The following is a 10,158-nucleotide window of genomic DNA, read 5'->3' on the forward strand; positions in this document are numbered from 1 at the left end:
CTCTAGTCAATCAACTCAATGAGATTGAGAGAAAAATAAGTCAAGAAAAAGTCCAAAGAGAGCTACATAGTGCCATGGTTGAAAATGAGTTGAAACTTTTGAGAGGGGAACAAATCCAAAATAGGGAGAGAAGTTATAGTGGAGAGTCCCAATATGAACAAGAGGCCTTAAGAGTAGGAGAATATTATCATCAACCCTCTTCATCAAGAAGACACAGGAGGGAATTTGAAAATCCTCCTTCTCCTAAGGAAGTTAATGTGGTATTGCCTCATTTTCATGGAAAAGATAATGTTGAGGCTTACCTAGATTGGGAAATGAAGGTAGAGCAAATTTTTGCTTGCCATCAAGTAGGAGAAGAAAGAAAATTCTCTCTTGCTACCCTAAGTTTTCAAGGGTATGCAATGTACTGGTGGACTGCTACAGTCCAAGAGAGACTAAGACAGCGACTTCCTCCAATAAAATATTGGAATGAGCTTACAAATGCCCTTCGGAAAAGGCACATACCCTCCTACTACAAAAGAGAACTCATGGATAAGCTCCAAAGATTGCAACAACAATCTATGTCTGTTGAAGAATACAGACAAAAGATGGAGCTATACATGATGAGGGCAGGAATAACAGAGGGCGAGGAAACTACCTTGGCCAGATTTTTTAGTGGGTTGAATCTTGATATCAGGGATAGGGTTGAACTCCTACCTTATAGAGATTTGAATGATCTTGTTCAAATGTGTATAAAGGTAGAACAACAAAATTTGAGAAAAGCTTCTATTAAAAGATTTCAATCCCCCTTTGAACAGAAGATTGTAAAAGAAAAAAAAAACCCCTCAAACCTCTAGCCAATATAGTTGAAAAACCCAAACAGGAATCCTCTTTACACAATCGCACTAGTGAGATCAAGTGTTTTAAATGTTTGGGTAGGGATCACATAGCTGCTCAATGTCCTACCAAAAGAACAATCATTTTAAGAGGTAGTGACACATATAGCAGTGAAAGTGAAACCCCTAGTGAAAGCGAGAATGAGCAAGAAAGAGGTAATGAAGAGAAAGTATATCCTTGTGAGGGTCAACTTCTCATGGTGAGAAGGGTGCTTAATAGTCAACCAAGTCCAGAACACTTATCACAAAGAGAGAACATTGTTGAGAGGGTCGCACCTCACACAAAAGTTGATTGCAAAATTAATGCAGTATAAACTAGGAAGTGACTCCTAGGTCGTCTCTCAAGGACCAATTTGGGTTCAGTCTCAAATCAACACATAACACATAGTGGGGGGGTTTTGAAAGTGTTTTTGTGAATGCAGATGAACTAAATTAAAACGGGGACATAAACACGGATGTAAACACATGATTAAAAGAGTTGGTCACTTAAGCTAACATCACAACTTAATTACCACAACTGAACATAATAGACAACATTAAAGTAAAAGAAAATATTAAACCGAACACTGCAATAAATAAATACCCCAACACAATTTTGACTATTAAAATGCAACACTCAATTAAAAAGATGACAAGCAATTGAACATATAATGTAAAATATTCTAAAACAAAAGAACTAAGAAAATATAAATTTTTCTACCATTTCACGTGACCCATGTACTCTTTTCAAGCCAAAGGTAAAGTGTAATTTCTTCTACAATGGAATCCGTGCCTCCTTCAAGGTGTCACATGTGCATGCTCAAATGGAATAAGAATTAAAGGGAGACATTCTCTTTCTTCCAACAACCAAGACGGTGCTTTCCCAAGCAATGAATTAAACTTCTCCTCTCAACTTAACCACCGTACAAGTACACCTACCCCCATCTAATCACCTCTTCATTCTCAAACAATTGGCTGCAGCAATGTGCTCACCATTCCAGCCGTGACACCTCCACCTAATGAAATGCATGTTCCTTCAATGCTTGCAGCTGGATGATGCACAAATTTATGATCACCAAAATATGATGTCACAAACTTGTTTAACAATCGGCAAGTATGACCGAATCGTTTCAAGTAATAAACTCGGTAAGACCAAGTATCGTTCTCCCAAAGGACTCACGGCCTAGTTTAGTTATGTGATTTGTTGATTAGCTAAGACTTAAGAACGAAATAATTGGATTTTACTATGCAAAAGACGAAAATAAACATGTATGCATGAGGTTGATCAATGGCTAAAACAAAAGACAGTCACTTTCAATGAAATATATTGATGAATATGTTGTTGGGGGTCAATTTCATCTTATCCACTCTCATATATTTTAGGAATTCAACATTCAAGTCATCATTGTTAATGCCACTCTCTAAATTACCTTTCAAGAAGGCTTCTCCCTAATTACGAGTTCATACGATTCCTAGCATTCCTAATAATTAGTTTATTTAGCGCAGGAGCTTAAGGCAACCAATATACTATTGGGAGAAATTCCTCGGATCTAGACTTCCCCGTACGTTCCCGTATCGACAAAATCAATAATCATGCATTGAATGAGTTAAACAAAGCAAGCCTTGAGCAAAGAGGAAAAACCCTAACTAATGATGAAAGAAAGCATAAGTCTTAGATTAAGATGCAAGCATAAATTCCATATATGAGAGTTTCAAAAGATTACATTGATTCCCCAACAAACATACAAGGTTTAGTTCACCATATTCATGGTGAACCTAGATGAACAATAATGAAAGAATGAAAGATAAAACCCTAGAAAGGTGAAGAGGTAGCCTGAGCATCCAAGATCCTCCTTCAAAGGGGTGGAAGAGAGAGTGTTTGCTTCGTTTCTGCCGAAGATACAAACCCTAGGAAACCCTAAAGCTTATATACTATTCGTAAATTACAGAAAATTAGTCCCAAGCCCAAAAATAGTGCCGCTCAGCGGTAAACTACCGCTCAGGGGTAAGTGCGTGAGTCGTTTCTTCCCCTCAGCGGCCATTTTGCCCCTCAGCGGTCCTCCCGTGAACTCCTGAGTGTCGCTCAGCGGTAAACTGCCGCTGAGCGGTACTTGCGGCTTCTCCTTTTGCACTTTTTGGTGTCTTTTCTGATTTCATCTCTCTCCTTCTTCACTTCTTTCACCAAATTCACCTTAAAACCTGCACAAAAACACTGAAATCAAGCATAAACCTGTCCAGCTCTCTTATTTATGAAAATATGGATAAAAGCATGATTTCAAGCTAGTTTCTAAGTGTTAAAGGTTGCTTTTAGTATCAATTTAAGCATGAAAATAACAGTTTTTCAACTGTTATCACTGGACGTAAGCCTCCACAAGAATTCACCTAATAATTCTGGATATCTTCTTCTCCTCCAGCGAGGACGTGTCAGCTGCTCAACGTAATAAAATGAAAGTGCTTCCCTAAACTTAAATTCATCACAGGACGTGACACATCCAGCGTGTTGCTGGAACAACCCCCAGCCCCTCACAAGTCACCGAATGCTTCTAAAGAAAGAAAAAAAAATGAAATCTGCGTTCAAAAAGAAAAAAATAACAGCTGCCTGCGTGGATGATTTCTTCCAGGCCGTGCACACCACTCTCCTCTCTCCCAAGATTTGACAATGCTAATGCTCCAAGAATGGGGCTGCTTGTTGAATAGCGTGCACACCAATGTGCTGCCCCTGGACGTGAATGCGTTCTCTCCACTCCCTCTTTGCTTCCAACTACCTCTTGTGTGTGCACAGCTCCTTCAAGAACTTGGCATACTTCGGTATCTGCTTGATGGCATCGAGTAGAGGTATGTTCACCTCTACCTTCCTGAAGGTCTCCAGAATTTCCCTATCCACCTCTTCCATCTTTTTGCTAGGAAGTTCCCGTGAAGGGAATGGAAGAGGGATAGGTCGGTCAACCAATGGAGAAGGTGCGGCAGCGGTGGTGGTGGTAAAGGGAGAAGATCCACCTGAAGAAGAACCATCGGCTGGAGAAGAAGATCCACCCACCTCAAATGCCCTGCGTGGACCGTCATGGTCGTCCTCTCTAGGACAAGTGACAGGCACGGGTGTAGGTGTAGAAGCGGGCTCTGAAGGCACAACAATCTGCTTACCTAATCTAAGGGTTATGACACTCACATTCCTTGGATTCTGCACAGTCTGGGATGGTAACTTATCAGAATTCTAAGACTGAGCCTGGTTTATCTGAGTAGACATCTGACCCATCTGGTTAGTGAGACTCCTGCTGAAATTGCATGTTATCTTTCTGAAACTGCAGGTTTTGCATAGTCATCTGTCTTACTAACTCTTCCAATGAAGGTTCACACGAAGTGGAAGGTTGGGCAGCTGGTTGGGCAGTTGCCTCTTGCTGCTGCTGTTGTTGTTGCCTCTGGTGTTGTTCCATAGGTGGAGGCACATATCTGTTAGGTGCTCCAGCATTCTGGAAAGGTGGCGCCTGCTGCTGATGCTGTGGCGCATTGTTCCATCTAAGATTGGGGTGATTCCTCCACCCTGGGTTGTACCTGTTGCTGGACAAGTCATGATTTTGCGGTTGTGACTGCTTGTTGTTGTAGATGTTCGTAGCATAAGCTTGAGGCGCATCTGAGGTAGCAGGGTGCTGCAAAGAAGGACATGCATCTGTATAGTGGTCACTGGAAAGACAAATAGCACAGAGTCATGCAACAGATGCAGATGGAGCTGCAGATCTCTGGTTGGTAGTCAACTGTGTCACCAACTTTGCAAGAGAGTCAATCTTGCCTTCCAGCTTGCTTTCAACAGCTGATAAAGACTGGGCAACAACATCATGTACGCCCCTCACCACAATGGCATCATTCCTGGTGCTAAACTGCTGGGAGTTGGAGGCCATCTTCTCAATCAATTGCCTGGCCTCAGCAGGTGTGGTGTCTCCAAGAGCTCCACCACTGGCAGCATCAATCATACCCCGATCCATGTTGTTCAAACCCTCATAGAAATACTGGATAAGGAGTTGTTCAGGTATCTGATGGTGGGGACAGCTAGCACAAAGTGTCTTGAATCTCTCCCAATACTCATACAGGTTCTCTCCACCAAGCTGCCTAATCCCAGTTATGTCTTTTCTGATAGCAGTGGTCCGGGATGCTGGGAAAAATTTATCCAAGAACAGCCTCTTCAGATCATCCCAGCTAGTGACGGATCTAGGCGCCAAACCATACAACCAGTCCTTAGCAACATTTTCCAATGAATGAGGGAATGCTTTCAAGAAGATGTGCTCTTCAGGAACATCATGTGGTTTCATACTGGAACAGACGATGTGGAATTCCTTCAAATGCTTATGTGGACTCTCACCTGTAAGACCATGAAATTGGGCAACAAATGGATCAGTCCAGTCTTGAGAACAAATGGAACTTCCTCATCACAACACGAATGTAAACACATGATTAAAAGAGTTGGTCACTTAAGCTAACATCACAACTTAACTACCACAACTGAACATAATAGACAACATTAAAGTAAAAGAAAATATTAAACCGAACACTACAATAAATAAATACCCCAACACAATTTTGACTATTAAAATGCAACACTCAATTAAAAAGATGACAAGCAATTGAACATATAATGTAAAATATTCTAAAACAAAAGAACTAAGAAAATATAAATTTTTCTACCATTTCACGTGACCCATGTACTCTTTTCAAGCCAAAGGTAAAGTGGAATTTCTTCTACAATGGAATTCGTGCCTCCTTCAAGGTGTCACATGTGCATGCTCAAATGGAATAAGAATTAAAGGGAGACATTCTCTTTCTTCCAGCAACAAAGACGGTGCTTTCCCAAGCAATGAATTAAACTTCTCCTCTCAACTTAACCACCGTACAAGTACACCTACCCCCATCTAATCACCTCTTCATTCTCAAACAATTGGCTGCAGCAATGTGCTCACCATTCCAGCCGTGACACCTCCACCTAATGAAATGCACGTTTCTTCAATGCTTGCAGCTGGACGTAAGCCTCCACAAGAATTCACCTAATAATTTTGGATATCTTCTTCTCCTCCAGCGAGGACGTGTCAGCTGCTCAACATAATAAAATGAAAGTGCTTCCCTAAAATTAAATTCATCACAGGACGTGACACATCCAGCGTGTTGCTGGAACAACCCCCAGCCCCTCACAAGTCACTTAATGCTTCTAAAGAAAGAAAAAAAAATGAAATCTGCGTTAAAAAAAAAAAATAACAGTTGCCAGCGTGGAGGATTTCTTCCAGGCCGTGCACACCACTCTCCTATCTCCCAAGATGCGACAATGCTAATGCTCCAAGAATGGGGCTACTTGCTGAATAGCGTGCACACCAATGTGCTGCCCCTGGACGTGACTGCGTTCTCTCCACTCCCTCTTTGCTTCCAGCTACCAATCTCCCAAGCAAGCCATCATATCATCTCAACTCATTCCAGCAAAATCAAAAAGTCTGTTTGCTTCCTTTCAACTCCATGCTTCACTTCGTGCCAGCAGAGATTCCAGCATCCCGTGTGTGCCACTTCTTAATGAAATCAGCGTTCAAGATAAAACCAGCATGAATGTGAATAAATTTTTGTAACAACGTGCACAAGACAAAGCTAAAAATAAAATTTAATCAGAGCTTCATTCTCCGAGACAGCAAACGTGCCTTTTCATTCTCCCCATTCAAAACAACGTACAAGGTAAAAGAAAAACCCATCAATGTGGCAAGTGGCGGCTGGTCCCATAAAGGCCGTGTGTCACCTTTTTAATAAGGGTAGGGTCCACACAAAAAATTAAAAACCCTAACCTAAAAGGCACATGTCCTACAAATGATATTTTTTTACAAAATTGCCCCTAAAAGGGTCCAAAACACCTAATTCTAATTAAGGGCTTCTAGAAAACGAAATTACAACTTTAACTAGAATCTAAATGACTAAATGTTGAGCCTTTGAGTGTGTCACTCCACATCCCGATGCTCCAGATGATGTTTCCACAACTTCCCTGCAACCAGAAATGCACTTAATCAGCTTAGAAAACCCAAATTAGCACAATTACAAATTTCTGACCAAATTAAGCAGAATTCGGAAAACGGGGAAATAACAGACAATTAAACACAATTCCCTGGTTTATTTAAGTGCAATAAAATAAATATAGTTCAAGAAATAACGACTCATCAAACATCTTTCACACAAGATGTCAAATTGCAGAAAAATATTGTTCTCTCATTATTGATAGTGGATCTTGCTGTAACTATTATAGCATAAGACTGGTTGAAAAACTGAATCTTACTGTGATAACCCATCCAAAACCTTACAAACTTCATTGGCTAAATCAAGATGGGGATATAACAGTCAAGAATCAAGTTAAATTGGCAATTTCCATAGGAAACTTCAAAGATGATGTTATTTGTGATGTAGTTCCTATGGTAGCTTTCCATGTCCTATTAGGAAGACCATGGCAATTTGATAATGACACTATACATCATGGTCTCACCAACACCATAACTGTGCACAAAAATGATAAGAAATTTGTGCTTCATCCTCTGTCACCTACCCAGGTGGCCAAAGATCAAACACAAATGAAGCTCAACAAGGAGCAAGAAAAAGAAGAAATAGAGAGAAGAAAAAGAGAGCAAGAGGAAAGACAAGAAGAAGAGAAAAGAGAACAAGAAAGAAGAGAGCAAAAGGAAAGAGAAGAAGAGAAAAGACATTACGAGAAAAGAGAGCAAGAGCAAAGAGAAGAGAAAAGAAGGAAAGAAGAGAGAATAGAACCTTTGTCCACACTCTTCATAGAACCAAGACTCTTAAGGGGAGGTTTTCTATCCTTTAATTTTCTTTCATCTATCCTTCACTTTTAAAAATGCTACTTTTCTTTCCACGAATTTACCACTTCATCTTTAACAATGTTACAACTTGAAAATGTGGCAATTCACTTGAGTTATTGTTACCTTTGTGGTTACAACTAACTCAAAACAAAAATAAAATTTCAAAAGAAGTAAGGTTTCCTTATTGTATCAAAATTGAAATTTTCAAAACTAGGAAACCTTCTTCTAAACATATATTTTTATGTATCTTAGTGGGTCAAATAAATCTAATTCGAGCTATGTTTGATGATTATGGTAGATTCATATTTGATCCGGGAGGAACTTTGATGGATCCTACAAAAATAAGTCCTCACAAAGACAAACTGATGAACCAATATTTTTCTCACTTCACTTAGTTTAATGTGCTAGAATTAGTCGGGGAATTATGCTTAAACGTCCGGTATTTTCCTGTTTTTCCTAATTGTGCTTAATTTGATCGGAAATTCTTATTTTAACTAATTTGAATTATCTGAGCTTATTATTTTGCATTATTAATTACGGGAAAATTTTGGATAACTTTTTGGGACATTTGAAAGCTAAATGAGAAATGGCAATTGAGCCAATGCATCTTAGCCATTTTTATTTTCGCTGGCTGCCGCGTGAATGTTGTGTCAACTTGTGTGACCTCGTTTGAGTTCAATTCTTATCCGTTTTCTATGCAATTTTTTTTCATAGTTTCGTATGGATGTCTATTTTCACGTATAGTTTTTATTTTGTTCAAATTCGTTCTGTGCTGTTCCCAGTATTTTTTTTACTCCCCTATGTCAGTCCAATGCTTACTGTTTGAGTGATTTCTAATTTGTTTGCATTTGCTTGCTGTTGGGTACTTGTGGTGGCTGGAATTTATCATTGGACAATGCATCTCATGGCCACAAAAAGAAATTAAATGTGGTTCTAGACTCTTAATTGGTTGCAAGGAGGTCCAAATTGTTTTGAGTTGAACAAAACTGCACATCCAGAAGATTGAAGAAATGAAGTGCAGCTGCCACCGAGAAAAGAAACTTCACTTTCATTTAATGAAGGGGTGCACCCAGCAAATTAAAGAGAATGTTGGCTTGCTATTGGAGGGGTGCACGCGTCCAAGAAGCAGGCCTTCAACACGTCCAGCGAGACAGCACCAACACAGCCTTCAAGCAGCACGCGCAAGGGCCTGGTGGAGGAAGCATCCAGCAAGCTTGAAAGCAGCGTCCATCACGGTCCAGCAGAAGCAGCGCATCCAGTTAGCAAGCCCAGCTATCTTCACCTTGATCCAGCAGCTTGAGACGGTCCAGCAATCCTTCACTCGGTCCAGCGGCCACAAAAAAAAAGAGGGGAGAGCTGGAGAAAAGAAAAGGTGACCTAGTAGGGGAGAGTTGGAGAAAGAAAGCATGGAGGGTTACGGTTGAATTCTTCTCTACATTTGAATTGAGCTGGAAGGTAGCAAGGACAGTGAGGAGCAAGATAGAGTGGTGATTTATTTTGGAGAGCACTAGAGATTTTATTCCTGCAGCTCTCGGTTCTTTCTCGGTTCCAGCAGCTCAGTTTTTATTCCAGCAGAAAAATGATTGTTTCTTTCTTTAGACAATATGGACAATGCTTTAATTTTGATTCCGTGCGGTGATTTGATTCCAGCAGTGATTTTATGTTGCTTTAAATCATGGATGGTCCAGCCGCCACCTTGGGGGGCTTTTGTTTTGAATGTTTGGAAATTTTCATCAACGGGAGCTCACGGACCCTATGTAAGAACGTTTTGTTTTTTTTAGTTTTTTTTTATTGAATGAAAAATGGTGCAGCAGGTGTTACGATTTGGGAGAGAATTTTAGGATACACATGCGCTGATTAATGATGCCTTTTTTTAATTAGCTTTGGATTATTGCACTTTAGATTTATTTTTTTTATTAGCTTTGGATTATTGCACTTTAATTAATTCACATGATGGAATTAAAAAGTCTTGTTTCATGCTGCACGGTACCTTCATGGCTAAAGCAAAATTGCACTTTTGATTTATCACCGTTTAATAGTTTTTTTTTTTTATTCACCAACTTATGTTTTCATTCCAATTTTCCTTACGCATATGCATGTTTTATTAAATGCTTCTAAGTTTTTTTTAGTGACTTATTTTTATTTTTATTTTTTTTCTTTTTTTTTCTCTTTATTTAAATTTTAATATTCACTTTGTTTTCAATTATGTTCGATTGTGTTTAATTTCCATTTTAATTTAGTTCATTTATTATCATAAAAACTCTTAAACACCCCCCCACTACGTGTTTGACCTGATTCCCGAACCACATTTGGTCCTTGAGAGACGACCTAGGAGTCACTTCCTAGTACTATACTGCATTAATTTTGCAATCAACTTTTGTGTGAGGTGCGACCCTCTCAACAAAATGGCGCCGTTGCCGGGGACCAACGGTTCGGTCTTAGGTCTTTTGTTGTGTTAGTGTGTGTTGTGTTTTGTCTTG

General features: G+C 39.7%; 1 pseudogene; it reads left to right on the forward strand.

Annotated features, from left to right (window-relative positions):
• The first annotated feature begins 314 nt into the window (after window positions 1-314).
• LOC148205275 (uncharacterized) lies at window positions 315-8,978 on the forward strand (annotated as a pseudogene).
• The last annotated feature ends 1,180 nt before the right edge of the window (window positions 8,979-10,158 follow it).

This window comes from Vigna umbellata, chromosome 1 (genome assembly GCF_029865625.1).
Source record: "Vigna umbellata cultivar VRB3 chromosome 1, Vumbellata_1.0, whole genome shotgun sequence".
Classification (NCBI taxonomy): Eukaryota; Viridiplantae; Streptophyta; class Magnoliopsida; order Fabales; family Fabaceae; genus Vigna; species Vigna umbellata.